General features: G+C 36.6%; 1 protein-coding gene across 1 annotated transcript in view; it reads right to left on the bottom strand.

Moving 5' to 3' along the window:
- LOC308649636 (uncharacterized protein) overlaps window positions 1–17,762 on the bottom strand; it is a 166,277-nt gene that overhangs the window by 121,756 nt on the left and 26,759 nt on the right. The gene's annotated exons all lie outside the window — the stretch shown is intronic.

Raw genomic sequence — 17,762 nt, 5'->3', positions numbered from 1 at the left:
TGTAATTCTGTGACAGGGTTCATTGATATTCTGTCTCTTATTCTCCCCTTAATCCCTATGGCTTCTCTTTCCAGCATCATCTATTAGGACCTTTGTGTTGGCTTTTAGACAGTGAGAAAAAAAAATTAGAGAAAAAGAAAGGAACAAAGATTTATTTTGGCTTACGATTCCAGTACATGGACAGCTGTCTATGGCCCTATGGTGAGACAGGGCATCATGGAGGAGAGGATGTGGAAGGAGAGCTGTTTAGCTCATAGTGGCCAGAAAGCAGAAAGGAGTGTAAGGGTTTGGAGAGAGAGAAACAAGCAAGGAGCCAGGAACAAAGAATACCTTTCCAGGGCATGTCCCCAGTGACCTACTTCCTTCAATTAGGCCTCACCTCCTACAGTTTCTACCATCTCCCAAAAAAGCCATCAGCTATGAACTCATGGTTGGATTAACCCATTGATGAAGTCAGAGCCCTTGTGATACAATCACTTTTCAACAGCTTCACCTCTGAACATTTTTGCATTGGGAACAAAGTCTTCAACACATGAGTTTTGGAGGGATGCTTCATATCCAAATCATAACAATCTTTTATGTTTACTGTCAAAATGTAGCTCTCATTTTTTCCTATGCTGAGATCCTGGGTGTAAAGCTAATGTACTCATGGGTATTAATGGGCTAGTACTTTGACACTACTAGATGCCAACTGGTACTGTTTCCTGGGATTAACATGACTTTAGGAGCTCCTTACACCCATTATGAAATTCCCTACTCATATAGTATATTCAATGATGTCATGATTTCATTAGAAGTGCAGAAAAGAAGTTTAAAAGTCTAACATAAGAAGAAGAGAGAGATATTATTATCAGCTTTAAGTGAGAATTTTGTCATACAAAGTAGTTATTTTACTTCTTATAATTAACAATGCTGGCTTCCTAAAATCATTCACAAGGCATGACTTGGCTCTATAGTGGGTTGAGGAAGGCCATCAAATGCAGAGAAAGCTGGAATAACTCAGCTGGGCTTCCTATATGAAATAGACAGATTGCCCTACAAGATTCAAAAGAAAAAAATAATGAATATGTAACAGAGAAATTAAGGCTGTTGGATATCATCTAAGATGAGGCAGTATTACCCATTTCAAAGATTATAAAACAAGAGAGATAAAATTAGGTCTGATTTTACATTTGTATAGATAAAACAGAAGTTTTCCTAAGGGAAGTTAACAAACTTGAAATCAGAAGTACCCACACTGGGGAGAAATATATGAAACAGATTTGTGTGAGGAATCTGTGTGTGTCTGTGATATAGAGCAAAAGAGAAAGTTGGATCTCAAATTTAGTGTTTTACCTTATTTTTTTCATAAATGGATCTTTTATTTTACTTACTTATTTATATACAGTGCAGAGGATTGAACGCAGGGCCTCACACATACCATGCAAGTGCTCTACTAGTGAGCCACAACTCCAGCCCCAGTGTTTTACCTTATTGCGTGAGCAGAAATGTGTTCATACAACCAGCATTTCCTCTTTAGTATTTTTGCCTAAATTTTTCTTCTAAGTTGTGATATTTAGCCATTCTAATCCCCAGGGTTCCTCATATTTCTGTCTCAGCTCATGTAATAAAATTCTTACAAAAGCATTTCTAGAATATCAAGCTTGTAATGGCCCAGGAAGGTAGACATAGAGCCATGTCATGAATAGATATTTTTAGTGCAAGTACAGTGTAGAGAACACACTGAATAGAGGCCAAAGGATCTGAGTTTTAGGCCCAACCCTTCTGCTGGCTACCCAGCAGTGACCTTGCTATGCCTCTGTGAATTCATGGGTGAAGCAAGATGGTTGGAATGAATGACTCCTCAGCCACCTTCCAGCAAGGAGAATCTGACTTTGATATGTGGAAGTAGCCTGGATCCTACTGAGAGCTGTCCATGAATAACAACTCTGTGAGTAATGCACAGAGTAATTTTTTAACAACTTGGAGACTCTTAATCTTGAAGAAAACCCTGAAAATTATATAACTTTGTCCCCATCACAACATCAAGACTGCATCTGAATTATCCAAACACACTCTTCCAAGATACTCTTAAAAAGTCTCTCTCCAAGAGGCAAACTTCACAAGTCTTTTTGTCTTTCTTGCTAAAAGTTTCTTCCTTTATGTCTGGCTGAGTCTCCCTGTAAGATTTTCAAATTATTTTCATTTATTCTATTCTTAACAGAAGGAATAGGGGTGGGGTAGACCATTCATGTGCTATCTATTATTAATCTGAGCCATGGTAAAATTTTACTATAGAGTTTCTGTGGTCTTATGTTGCATTCCAGTAAAATGATAAAACCTGATCCCCTGATGGAATGTTCTCTTTCAGATCTAAAATGCCTGAATAATAAAAGCTAACAAGTTGGCAGAAATACTGAGCAGTCTTGATAGGAGCTACAGCAAAAGGCATTGTTCATCTTGCTGACCAGTCTCCTCCTAGCAGCCTAGAGTACAGCAGCTCTTGACATAGTGTTCTCTGAAATCCCAGATTCAGAGATGTTAAACTAATTCTTATAAACTAAAGTATGGGTTCAGGGAATTACCTTTTAAAAATGTGATAAAAGAAGAATCTTCCCAATAGTACCTGGTACTTAACAGAGACAGGGAAAATTGATGGAATGGAATACACAGTTGGCCTTCTACATCTACTGATTTCACATTTGTATTCAACCAACTGCAAATTGAAAATATTTGGGGGAAAAAATGTTGTATCTATATTGAACACGTACAAACTCTTTTGTTCTTGTCTTTATTCCATAAAATATATGGTATAACAACTATTTACATAACATTTACATTGTACTAGATATTGTAAGTCATCTAAAGCATATGGGATGGTAAATATAGGTTACATGCAAATACTACACTATTTTGTATAAGGTACTTGAGTATCTCCTAGATTTTGCGCAGAGCAATAGACAACACTATTAATATAAACTTGATTTACATTTAAGAAGGAACTGTGTAGGGTTTTCAAAACTGAAAGCACCTTCACTTTGCTGATCCTTCAGAAATAACAAGAAAGAGTTCCCTCGTTCATTTCTGCCTCCTTCTAGTGACACGGGTGCATGGTGAGAGGCCTGGAAGAGGGGGAAATGGTATTCCCCAGAGATGGACTTCCCCAGCCTCCTCGTCTGTGAATCCATGTCAGGGGTGGGCTGGGCAAGGCTTTCCCTCCACCCACACAGCTGTGATTAAGAGGCATCCATCTGTCAACAGAGGCTCTCGTCTATTTCCTGCCCAGCTTCCTCCCCAGTGACTCATCCAGTGATGCCACATCTAATGTTTATGACCTAACAGTTGATCACCATGGGAGTAGCACAGACCCGAGACTGTTGAAGAGCAAAACCAGTGTAGAGGTGCTGGACAGTGTAGGAAAAGAGGAAAAAGAAGACCCTTATTCCCAGAGACCACATGTTAAGACTGAACATCCCATTCCTCAGGTGGCCACTTCCACCCGTTGCTAAAATTGATACTTGGATGCCTTCATGCATCTTGGAGAACCCAAATAAGGATTTAGGGTGACCAAGTACAAACAAATACCATGGCATTTAAAAACGAAGAGCGAGAAGCAGAAGGGAAAATGTGTATGTGGCAATTTAATGAGGTTTGGATTACAAACTCAGTTTCCTTACCTTTTTGCCTGCATGTGGGTCATTGATGAAAAGAGAAACAAAACGTGCTGAATGCACAGAGAAAGATGAAGGTCCCTCACAACACAACCTTACAAACTGTCCTGTGTGGTATATTTGCAAGGAGAGACAGTTAAGATACACAAGTTAGACCGTGCCCTTCCCCCAGTGAAAAGAAAAACTAAAATGAAAAATAAAGCCAATGGAAATAAGTAAGCTCTTTTTAGTAAAGATCGTCATATTTAATACTGTGAGTGGCAGGAGGCCTTGGCCTAGACATGGGAGCCAGGTGAGGACTGCTGTGGCATGGTCAAGGTGAAGGGAGCCTGACTTCCTGGCTCACCCTCCCCAGACTAATCATCAAAAAGAGCTGCCCTTCTCCAGCCCTGAACAGTCCTGTGTGAAGGGAGTGTTTCCGTGTAGTGCTTGCGGCTTCCAAGTAATGTGAGAGTCTTTTTATAACTGTTGAGGTTTAATTTAAAAGGAAGCTCAGAATCAGCGGTAAAGGGAGGGGAATGTTGTGAACTACAGACCATCTGAAACGGGGAAAATCATAAATACCAGAGTGTCTGATTATGTGAGCGTCTCTTGAAGTCAAATAATGAGCCTTCTTCATGTTCGGCTGCTCTGGACTTGGCTCCCTTTGACAAATTTGCAGGCATCAGGGTCTGTCTGGAATTCATTCCAAGTTGGAGGGATATTTTTTTCCCTTGACATTTTGCAGCTGAGACAGCCTGAGCAGGAAGCTGAGGAGCGGAGCATTACCAAATATGTCCTTTCTCCTGCCTGTATATTTTATTTCCACAGGAAAAGAAGGCAGATGCAGGCCAAGCAGAGCTGGCCAATGGGAGTACAGACATGGCAGGCGGCCTCTCCTGGCAGTGGGGAAATTGATCAGGTGCCATTTTTCACACACAAAAAAAGGAAACTGTTCTAGGTATCACTGGTTGAAATTTGTGCTACACTGGAGGAAGAAGTCTGACACTTTCCTACAAGTTGCCCAGCTATTTCAGGAAAATCATTTATCACTGTGTTGGTCTCGCTTTCTTGAGAGTACCTCAGTAGGATTTAGCAACACTGGTATGTGTTGCTGACAAACTTGTCCTTTGACCAGACCTTTTTGCCTCCAGGGGCTGGAGTTTTATTTGTAAATGAAGTTTTATTTGTAAAATGAAGGATTGAATATGATAAGATCCCAGATTACTTCCAGGATCCCAAACCCATAATCTCCCAGCTTGTTTGGTCACATGCTTCCATCTCTTGAATTTGAATCCCCCTCCAGATATCTATCTGTATGACAATAAGGACTACTACGTTATGACTACATTAAAACTTACACAATATAAAAGACAAATTAAGAGGAACATAAAAATCTATAAATTCTAATAGTTTTCTCTCTAAACCTCAGTAATTTATTTCTAAACACTCTCCGAGGCAAGTTCACACCTCTTTGGAGATCTCCTCTCTCAGGTCATTTCAGCTCTGATTTACTTTTTGGGTCTAAGGTATTACTTTCAAGCTACCACATCTACAGAGGATAGAAAAGCATGTAAGTGGGAAAAGAGACTGCAGACTGCATTCCCTTTGCTTGCATATTAATTATTTGAACTAACCCATTTTTAAAAAACATAATCCTCTCAGTTAATCTTCTATTAACCTACTTTTAAAAGAGAATGTTTACAGGGAAATTTCTTTACCTAGCAAAATAATAGTATCAATATGTTGGAAATGACAATGGACACTTTACCTTGAGTCAGAATACACTGGGGCACAGTGGGAGTTGGGGAAGGGGTTGGGGTGATCTGCAGCACTTAGGCACATGTGAAGATAGAATCTACTTCTGTGGGTTGTCATCATGCAGGAATGGAAGGTTAGTGCTGCCAAATGTGATTTCTCAAGAGAATTGGGACACCCTGATTTTAAGGTGAATGCAACTTAATTTTAAAATAAATTTTGATTTTAAAATATTAGAGCCAAGCATATGATGACGATGGCCGTACCCAGCCAATGGGCAGTGCCTTGGTCATCTCTGATGATCTAATATTCAGCAGATTAAGCACTGTAATTTTTTGTGATAATATTGGCACTTTGCATTCAAGCTCTGGTCAGAGTGATTATGTATGTATAAGACAGAAAAAAATGAAATGACATTTCATTAAGACCACAATGTTTTTCTCTTACTAAGTTTTCAAAAAGAGCCACTTCTTGAATCCTTCTAAGGTTTCCCATCAGACTGATGAACTCAGTTGTTTAGTCATAAAAGTAAGGAAAAAATTACATTATTCTTAATGTTTTCCCTTTTTTCATATGGAAACCTCATAGAAAAATATGCTATTTTAAATAATTTTGATGCTTTATTAGATAAGATTGGCAAACTTTTTGTATGAAGGACCAGATAGTAAATAGTTGCCAAGAGGTGGGTCAGATGGTCTTTTGCAACTTCTCAACTGTACCTGACTGCTCAAAACCAATTATGGATTATATAAAACATAATCTTCTCAACCTGGTCGAGTTCCAGTAAAACTTTTTTTATACAAACAATCCATGGGCAGATTTGGCCTGTGGTCTATAATTTACCAACCTCTGTGTTAGATCATTAGCTTTTCTATGGTGTACGCTGGATAGGATTCTGTACCTTCAGTCCACACAATCTTGGCTCTCCACAAATATTTGTTAAAATAAATTGAGGTTGTTGAACTTAGCAATTTTTATCAGTGACAATTAGTTTCCCATTTGTATGATTGATAATGCAAAGCAAGGTTTGTTGACTGTGTTCATCCTGAGACTTACATAAGCATTTGGAATCCCCTCAGAACACCTTAATGTTCTGACCAAAGGAATGAGGTACTCAACCAGGCTGATGAAGTAACCAAAGGGACTGCTTAGATCTCTCACTTAGCCTGATGGGCCAAAGAAGAAGAGTCACAAAAAGATGCTCATGATTTTTTGGAGTCTCCTTTGCAAATCTTTACATAAACTCTTAACAATTTGAATGACCCCTAAACCAAGGATTGATTAGAATAATTCCTATTACTAGGAATAATGCTCTCTTGGCTTTTCTCTCTTTCTTTCTTTCCTCTTCCCTCCCTCCTTTCCTTCCTTCCTTCCTTCCTTCCTTCCTTCCTTCCTTCCTTCCTTCCTTCCTTTTTTTAGTGATGGTCACAACTCTCAAAATCAATAATAGAAAATTTTTGTAAAATTTTCTAAGTGAATATTAAATCCAATATCACCAAGGGCCTGCTTCTTGGCTTGGTGTGGCCCATTACTATCACATGCTGGGACTCAGTTCTTGACTTTAGAATTTTTAGCCAAAATTTATTTATACAATGCCACCAGCTGTAACACTTGGTTTCAAAAACAAAAACAAACAAACAAACAAAAAAACAGAGATTCAGCTCTTGTCCTTAAGAGATTTACAATCTAACTGGCAAGACAAGACACATCTATGCCAACAGGTATAAACTGTGCTCAGAGATCTGATAGGAGACAAATTTCAGCATCTGAAGCGCTTAACTGGTGATAGTTGTGATTTTGAAAATCATAAGTGAGCAATGTCATTGGCCTGGATTGGAGCCTTGACACATGGAAAATCTGCCTAAAGAAAAAAGAAAGAGCTGAATTGATATAAGGCTCCATTGTAGGAAAGGAGATAACATTTCCAAGTAAATGGGAGTCACAGGACGGTTTGTTTTTCTCTGATTCTATTTCCAGGGTAAAGAAGGAAAACCTGAATTTAAAAATGGGTTTCATTGACTGAAAAGGTGTGTGAGAGGATTAGAAAGGAATGGAGGTTCATCCTGATTCATTTCCAAGGCCCAAATGAAATCCATGGAGGAAATGAGCTAGAGAAGAGTAGGATGCTTCTAAGTAAAGGTAATTATTCAGAGGAAAAATAAGATTTGGGACTGGCACATTTGCAATTTAGATATGCAAATATAAAAATTATTTTCTCTTTGATAAAGATTTGTAAGATAGAAGAATGTAGACATTTTCTTTGGTTATTACATTGCTAGTTTGTCAATCATGGCAAGAAATTGAGTAGATAATGAAGAAGACAGCTAAGATAGAAGTTTTGGTAGTCAAATGGCAAAGAAAATTAGTTAATTTGATAATATTATTCAAGTCAGATGTAAAAAAGATGTCAAAGAAAATTAGTTAGTTTGATAATATTATTCAAGTCATATGTAAAAAAAAATAGATTGATTAATCATCATTTGGAAGAAGAAGCAAAGATGTAAGGAATTAAGGGACTGAATTTGGCAGAAAGACCCAGCAACCAAATACATGAGTAACCATGAGAATTTTCATCAATGTAAAGAAATGACAAAGTAGAGAAACGCTGTAGAAAAGTCCTGCAAATGAGAACCAGTTGGGAAAAAATTAAATAAAAAGAATGCCTATACAATGACTGATACAGATAAATTAATGAAAAAGATACAGATATTTGAGAATTAGAAAACAAGGGACTGTGTAAGATATCTCAATAGAAACAGCACAGAGACAATAGGAGCTTCATATTGAAACATAGAAGACAAATTCTTAGATTGAAGTCTTAATCCCTGATGTGATGAAATCAGGTGCTCTAGCCTTTGGTAGGTGATTAGGTTTTGAGGATAGAGTCCTCAAATCAGGATAGTGGCCTTATAACAGGGACTTTGAGAGCTCCCTTGCCCATTCTTTCATGGAGGATGCAATGAGAACATTGCTATCTATGAACCAGAAGTAGATCCTGGCCAGACACTGGATCTGCTAATGTCCTAATCTTGAACTTTCCAGCCTCCAGAACTGTGCAAAATAATTTTCTATTATTATAAGCCACCAAATCTATAGTATTCTGTTATAGGAGCCCAAATGAACTAAGACCATTATCATGTATGATGCCAATTTTAGAGAGAACAAACCCCATAACAGCAACTAATATCTTGTTTAAAGATATTTATCTTTGACAATTCTACAATAGGATTTTCAGTCAAAAACACTTTATGAAATAAATAGAAGTAATGAAGCTGAGTGATGACCTCCCTGTAACATTGATGATGGCATCATGGACAGCAGCAGTTGGTTCAGCAACACTAACGGAGTGTGTCTACAATTATCTTCCCATGATGTAAACTTAGACCAATCTTTTTTCAAAATAGAATTAATTTTAAACCACTTTTTAGAACTCATGGGTATTGTAAGTGCAATGCTATTAAGTCCATCTGAAATCAGACTTCATTATTTTATTATCATACTATATTTTTACTGTTTCATAGAAATGAGGCATATTTGAAAAACTAAATTTTTGGTTCTCTCTTCAAGTTTAGATATTATCAAAATGATTTATCCTAAATCTGTCTCTACATAAGCATAGCATCTTTAGCAGTGATGTTCTCAAATGGATGGTTTTAAGGGTAAGGCTTATGGAGCTTGAGTTGAGAGCTGAGTTCAATTTCTTGGCTTTTCTTTACAAGAAAAAGAATAAGTCTTTATCCTGAGATTAATTGAGGAGTAACTTAGAATAAAAATAAGAATCAGGACAGGTCCTAATAGTCATCATGAACTGATAAGACGACAAGGGACTTCTCCTTTTATTGGGGCTGTCATATTTATTGGATGCTTGATTGAAAGGTTTGGTCATTTCCCTAGTAAAATAGAAGGAATATCAATTGACATGGCCTCACAGCCCTACCTGTTATACTCTCTCTCAGGACGGGGCATACTGCCTTTGTCATGTGCCCTTAAGGACAACCCCATCTTCCCTCTACTCTGGACTACCTAATGGCTTTTACTTAGTATTATGGAAAAAAATTTTTCTATGCACGATACCAGCTGCTAAAATAGATGGTACATTTTTTGCTACTTCCTTTCTCTCACTATCTTACTAAGAGAGAAATAATAAATAGTAAATTCATTATAAACACGTAACAGTCTTCTTTGACATCCTATTTTATTAGCAAGTGATAAAACAATATTTCCAGAGTCCTGCTCAGTGAAAGACAGGCCAATGACATTGCTCACTTATTATTTTCAAAATGGCAACTTATCACCAGTCAAGAGCTTCAGATGCTGAAAATCCACAAAATGTGGCGGATGGTCAGGAGTAAGGAAGCATTCCCTAAAACTTTTTCTACACAGGAGCAGAATATTCTCTGTTACAACCTAGGGTATAGAAATTGCAGGGATGATATTTTGTAAGTAGAAGAACATAAAAGTGACTGATTTTTCTAGGAAATGAAAATTTCTTTAGAAAAAATATTACATCAACAGAGTCAAAGATATCTGACAGTATTTTCTGGGTGAATAAATAAAATGTCAGATGAGGAGGACACCAGTTCCCTTCCTGTTGAAACATCAGTACTAATAAGCCAAGACACTTAACTCTAGTAACCTGCATAATACTGACTGAGATATGGTGATCCAAGCATGGGACCTAGAGTTGCCAGGCTCAATATAAGAGTGAAATTAGAGGCCAACATAACCACATGTCTTAATATATAAGTCAGACATTATAATTTATATATTCTACACACTGTAAAAGAAAGTTTGTTTTGTTTTCTTACCTTAACACACATAATTTGAAAATGAAAAAATCAGAAGTATATAAATCTGTGGTTTATATGACTGAATGCCAGCAAATTATCAAAGAAAAGTGCACTATTTTTACTGTGTCATTTTGGGGGTTCTGTTAATGGCTCATGATATTTGGGTGACTAATAAACTAAGTATACAAATTAAGAATAATATGAAATTTTAGTATTACAGAATGTTCTACAGCCACTATATACAACTATCATAGATAGAATACTAGTTTTTTGTATTACTGAAGCCACAAATTGGAAGGAAAGTAGGTAAAGTTGCTCCTTAAGTAAGTTGCTTAGCACTGCCAAGAATCAATATGTTAGGGAAGAATCAACTGTATTTATATTGTTTGAGAGACAGAATTTAGTAAGTTACTTAATATATTTTTTCTCCTCCCTAAGGGCTTCTGCTGTTCAAGTCTGGCCTCCATACTAAAGCTATTTCTCTCTTCAATATCAGTAGTGATATAGACACCCTCACTGCCCTGGGACACAGGATATAAAATATACACAAGCATCTGGTGCTGAGCCTGAACAGTGTTGGTCATGGCCTCAGTGTTGATGGTTATAGGCTGTGCTGTTCGGGGAACCAAGTACTGGATCTATAGTTAGGGCATCTGTGTGCTCTTTACTAAAATGATTTGTCATGTATCTGTGATGCACAGAGTCAAGGGCAGGCACTCTTCTTATTTATACAGTCTTATTAAGGCAGTGCTACTCAGTCTAGGTAATTTCTTAAGTGTTTTCACTAATGTGCAGAATCCAGAAGGCTTGTGGCATGAATAAGCTTTCACAGAAAATGTTGTTATTATGGGGTTCCTTAGATAATTCTATATACTCCCTTATATTATTGAGGTAGTTCTTTGACTAATGGGATGTTGATCTACTTTCAGCAAAAGTGCTCCATTATTTGTTTGTTTGTTTGTTTTGAGTTCTCTTTCTCATAGACACACATGGTCAAGTCTCTTCCAAGAGACCTTGGGTTTTCTCCACTGTTTTGTTTTGTTTTCTCATAAGAATTTCTGATCCAATCGAATGTGGCAACTCCTTGATCTTGACCCTTGTTTTCTTGCTCTCCTGCCTCTATGTCTTTTCACCCAAAACACCACTCTGTCACTACTGGTTTAATTTCAACTTAATTACCAGCATTTTTAATTTCTGATCCATCAAAAGCCTTCACTAAGCATGCAATTTTCACTCCAGACTTATAACACTTTACAGACTTTCAACAATGGATATCTGTTCCCTCCAGAGAGGTTTCCAGAAACAGGCTTTAGAGAGCTGCCATGTGTTTATCTTTCTTAACACTCCAACATGCACCACTCAAGTGACTCACACAGAAAGCCAAAGGCACTAAATGGCTATTTATTCTCACCAGCTGGATAATCCTGCACGTGGCTCTCAGCATGGGCGAGGATTAGAGAACCTTGGATTGGCGTATCGTGTAGATTAAGTACAAACAAAACCACACCAACTTGCACTTTGCTGAGATCCTTTAAGGAAATCCAGAGTTAACCATGAAACCCAACTCGGCTTGCCATCTTTGTTTTTCTCCACTTATGCTCATGGGGGAGAGGAGGGTCAGATATGATGGCATAAGTACAAGAAAACACACACAGTGGGAGCCTGTTGTCCTTTTCAACAACACAGTTATCCAGTCCTTAGAACTGACACTGGATATTTTGCACATGAGTCTTGATGGCCTGATAGATCAAATTGCTATGTTTGCTTTAGAAATCTAAAGATGAACAATCACAAATTACATGTGGCTCTAAAAATTGTTCAGCTTACAGCCTCCCTGTCATCTGGTTGTTTTCTGCCCAGTTTTGTAGAGTTTTATCCTCTGCATTTACAAGTTAGTATTCTGCAACAAGATCAAGACAGCCTAGTGTGGAAATGTTGAAGTCTTTCTCTTCTAGAATTATCCTTACTGAGGTCTACCTTACAAATTCCAGCCATCTCTGCTTTCTTGGACTCTATCTCTTCTCTGCAAAACTGAAGTGCTCTATTTGGGTACTTGCTACACATATGATGGTCAGGTTAGGTGTTTTCAAACAGGAAACAAGAACATCACTGGTAGCCACCTTTGTTTTCCTCCTTCAAACTTCACAGTGCTGGTTGCCTTTTGTCCTAGTCCAATTTGCCACCAAAGCACATTTTATCCAGTTTTCTAGTATTTTTATAGTAGGAGGATGATTCAGTTACCAGGTAGTACATTGTGGATGGAAGCAGGAGTTCCACTCATGAATTATACTTTAATAATATTAAGATTGAGATAAAGGCAATCTGTCTACCAAATAAATTTTCTATTTTCCTAGACTTTATTTCCCATTCTGATAGCAGGAAGTAAGAGCTCTCTTATGGAGGCAGGGGAGGGGAAAGAGAAGTGTTTTGAACTTAAGAACAATCTTAAGGAGGAGGAAGAGTTGTTTTTTGGGTTTGTTTTTGGTTTTTTTTGTTTGTTTGTTTTTTCTCCCTGAATAGTGTCTGAGGAATATAAAATCTGGAATTGCTAAAGTCAATTGGCAACTAGTTTACAGAGTAGGGACTTGTGGCGAGGATGGCCAAAAGAAAGATGAAAAGTATCTACATTCTTAATGACTCCATGGAGATAGAAACAAATAAATCTACTCTAAAGTTCAGTAAATATTTTTTGAAAGCCTACAGTATAAATGATATTCTGGTACATCAGGACCTGGGGCAAGAACTTTACATATATCTATAATTATCTTCCCATCAAATGCTTGCAACCTCAAGTATAATATTCCCTTCCATAATTTCTTCAATCCTACAGTTGGGCAATTTTGATTTCAAGCAACATGATGACAACAATCAATGGAGTCTTGGCACCTAGAACAATGGTTAGTAATAAGATGAGTGAAAACACCTCTGAATGGTTGCCATATTGCTCAAATTCAAACAAAAGGGGAAGGAATAATACGAAGGTCATACTAAACAACAACTTTACTCAGTGGTTCTCGACCCAGAAGCTCCAGGTGACCCTCTCAGAGGTCTGCAACATCAAAAGTATTTTTCTTCATAATACTAATGTTATTTTCTTTCTATACTGTGTCAGTATCCTTATAGTGCAGAATCAGCAAGGATCAAAAGTTTTCTGCTTTAGCATGACTCAGTCACTGTGTTCTCACAGCAATGTTTCTAAGTGCATTATACTTATGGAATTTATGATGAAGCAGTAAAAAGGAGTAATATTAGCCAATCACAGCCTATATGTACATGTCTTTTTAAGGTTCTTTGTAATGAGATGGCAAGTAACCATGAAACAATTCTGATAAATATGGTGACTGTCTCAAGAAAAAGCATTTTGTGAGGTTTTTTTTTTTTTTTTTGTATAAATGGTAACTAGCTGTTTTCTTCATAGACATGATTTCCATTAAAAAAATAAAAACTGATAGACAAACCACAGTTATTCAAACTTGGATGTTTGCCATAAGTGTTCTCAAACCTAAATTGAAGCAATCTTATTATTTTAGGGAGAAATAATGATAGCTTTTAATGCCACTGATAAATTTAGAGCAAAAGCCGGTAAACATAAATGTGTCACCTTGAATTTGATAGCTTCCAAAGAGCATGACTTTTTATGAGACTAGTGGTGATATTAATAAATGTGGAAATTGTGTGTATGGGTTGTATGTGTGTATATATATTATAATCAAATGTGTAAATATTATAAGATCTGCATAAGTCAGTGAACTAATCTGTTTCAATTGATCAGTGTGCTATTCTACAAAATAAAAGACAATATCACATATAGACATATAGATTTTAAAATAGATTTCAAAATAACAGAATGAAACATTTATTGATATGGTTTAAGATTCCATATTGTAACTTCTAAGAGACTACCACTTATTGATTGGTGGTAGAGTACCAGAGAAGAATATCCACAATTGTCTGAAAAAGTTTATAAAACACCCCTCCTTTTTCAACTACATATTGATGTGAGGACACATTTTCTCCACAAGCTTCAACACCAGCAACATAACAGCAGATTAACTACAGTTGCCTATTTATGAATCCAGCTCTCTTAAAATTAAATATCAGCTAGACATTAAAGAGATTTCCAAAAAATTATGTCACTTTCTTACTAATTTTATTATTTGGAAAATATAGTTATTTTTATAAAGAAATGCTAATTATATCTAATGAGCCTAATGTTGTTATTTAAAATCAATCAATAATTATTTTAACTTTCTCATTTTAACACCTAATAACACAACACATAAACCAATTATTCTTGGTGTTCTCAATAACTCTTAAGATTATAAAGACATACTGCATCTGAAAGTTGAAGTAACACTACTTTAGGCAACAAAATTCATGAAGACTAATCAACATCACTGCCAATCAACAGTGCAGGAACTCAACAAGAATACATTTAAACAAAATGAAGGTAGAAGCCTGAAGAAATGCTCAAGTCAAAGACAGACTTCAAAATAATGTGAGTTCAGTGGAAAAAAACAAAACAAAACAAAACAAAACCTATTTCTCCCATTGGAAAAGCCCCTCATATAAAAAAAAAAGGTATCAAACATCTCCAGGGCCACCATTCCACCATTTCTGGGCACAGAGATCATAGATACATAAACAAGTTTCTATCCCTTTTAGTGAACTCAAAGGATGTCTCAGAACTCTTACCTCTAGTTTCATGGGGAAAAGACTCCCTTCCCCTTGCAGGTAAAATAATGCTTATTCTTTTCAATGCTGTCTGAAAGGTGTGTGTGGAGGGGTGGAAGCTACATATGATATCATACAAGACAATTTCCAACCTGCAGGACTACAAGTGCAGGGGGAAAAGGGTAAAAAGTGAGAGGAAGTAATATTTCAGAATGAAAGAGGCAAAGTATATTCTCTAACGTCAGTGGTACTATGTAGTGTTCTATGCCATCAGGTTATAACTGCCTGGAATAAATTCTTGAATGTACCATCTATAACAGTTATGTAACTCAATAAAGTTATTGTTTTAAACTTATTTATTTATGTATTTATTATTTTTACTGTGCCTACATTATAGATATAAATTGGTATTTTGGGGAGAAAATTTCAGAAACTATACCAATCTCTCAAACCCAATGGACTTAAAGGTGTGTATTTAAACCTAAAGCTAAGTATTGCAGTGAATCTATGATAAGCTAAGAAAACATAGACAAATTTATATTCAGGCCAGTTTATATTCTATTTGCCTGTGCTGTTTTTAAACTCATGCATATTAAAGGTATGATATAAGCTAACTGAAGCACAAACCAAAACTTGGGATTTGTTCTGTACTTGTGTAAACTCTCAGATTCTCCAAAACGTTCAATGACTGAAACCAGTGACTCTTTTTTTCTAAGTATATGGAGTAGACCTGGGCAGCCGATGGATCTAATTTCAAACTTTGGCAAAGATATTTCCAGCTTATGAATCACTGCGCTTCCCACATGAGTAAGAGGAAAGTAAGATTGTATGCTTCAGGATGATGATATCATGATAACCTAGAAAACCAAGGTAACAAAAATCTGACAGAATCATTTATTTGATCATATCCATTATGCATCCATATCACAATAGGGGTTCCCTTAGCAATTGACCCTCATTAGGTTCTTAGTATCTGTGTTTTGTTTTGTTTGGGACTATTTTGCTTTTGGATTTGACAGTGCTCCTACCCCAGCATGCTCCTTTTCTATGGAATATGGGTTCTAATTTTCCCTTGTGTGTCTGACAATAAGAAGGATATTACAGTTGAGACTCCAATTAAAATTCTGACTATTTTGCATAATGATTAAGATTAAAAAACCCCAAATTTCCAGACCATTTTTAAAATATATGCTTTTGGAGGTATGAGGTTCCCTTAGGTAAAGCCTTCTCATTTTTATTCATATTCATTTCTGAAACAGAGATTAAAATATCTCAAAAATATTTCCCATCCATGTTATCTTTTCAAGCATTCAATGTGAATTACCAAACCCACAAAGCTTATTTTATGAAAATAAGCTCTGAATAAATGTGACATATTATCAAAGCAATGATGTGTTGCTTAGCCCATATGTGTTTTTCTTATCCTTTCTGCTTTAACTCATTCATCAAAACAATGACATATGGAAAGAAAATAAAGAGTTTCAATGCTGGACTATTATAATAGTATCCAAATGATTCACTGATGAGTAGCTTTTGTTTATTTTTCTCTCTCTGTTCTGATTCTTTCCCAGGTTATCTTTAACATTAACAAAACTTTATCTTATAAATAATTTTTAATGGAATCCTTTACACACCCATATTTTATGGGATCATGTCAATTAGTCTCCTGAAGCTCTGAGAAGCTGCTCTATTTACTAGCAAGAACTCTTTGTAAATCACCGACACTTTCCCTTTCACCAGCTGAATGACCCGAGGCAGGACTGAAGGGAAGCTCTCCATGGCAACCTATGTTATCTGTCAGCTCTTGGCTGCAGTATCTTGGGAAATTCTGACAAAAGGAAATATCCCAAAGCTGTTGTGTTGCTTTGATGGAGCCCATTTCTAGTTGTTCTGGAGATATGGAAATGTTTCCCATCGATTCTCTTCTCATACAATATTAAGCACTCTCCATGTTCTATGCAGAAGTCTGGCTGGATCCTGGGAGTACTAAAATAAATAACATGAATGAAAGAATCCTTCACCTCAAGATACAAGGTAGTTCAATACAGATTGTGAATACCAATGTATGCATTACACTTATTTATTGAAAACTTCCTCCACCGAGCACCGTGTGGCCCATGATAGTGGAAGGGAACTCAGAGGAAAGTCCCAAGTGGCTTAATTGGAAGTTTCAGAAAGGACTTCTTGGAAGAAATAATATTTGAGTTGTTATGAAGATGAGGACAGAAGTGAGAGCATGCTGGATAGGTAAAGGGCACAGTCAACAGTACAACAGTGTGAAATGTCATGGAAAATACAGGAACCCAAAGCTATTTGCTAATTTTAGGACAAAAAAAAATACTAGGGGTAGAGAAATCACAGATAAATTAGGAGTATTAAGTTTTGCTACAGGAGGTAAAAAAAAAAAAAAAATCACTCAAATTCCCATTGGTCCCTTGACTAAAGGAACTTGGAAAAGCTGAGCAAAGCATTAAACATTCATCAAGCTACTTTATAACTCTGAAATCTGGATAAGAGATTTCAATCTTTTAGAGAAAAATAAAAGACGTGTGATTTATGCCACAAATAAACAGGAAGGTTAGTTTGCTGAAGAGTAGAATTGTTCACAAACATACAGCACACACACACATACGCGCGCACACACACACACACACACACACACACACTAGCACAGCAATTAATTTGTACAGTATTAGTTTTTAAAAAAAAAAATATTTACTGAATACCCAGTGTGTCTGGAGTTGTTACCTAGGTCAGGAATACCCTGAAAATGAGCAAGTCCAATTCACTTAAATCCAACTGCTGCTCATTTCAGTTCCATGTACTCTTTCTAGCAGTGTCTGTGACTTCCGAGAGCAGAGAAAACAGGGAAGGATTACCTCTATATTACCCACTCGCTCCTAATCCCTTT

This window comes from Spermophilus citellus, assembly GCF_964194105.1.
Source record: "Spermophilus citellus genome assembly, chromosome: 5".
In the NCBI taxonomy this organism is placed as follows: domain Eukaryota; kingdom Metazoa; phylum Chordata; class Mammalia; order Rodentia; family Sciuridae; genus Spermophilus; species Spermophilus citellus.
This window is presented reverse-complemented; position numbering and strand designations above follow the sequence as displayed.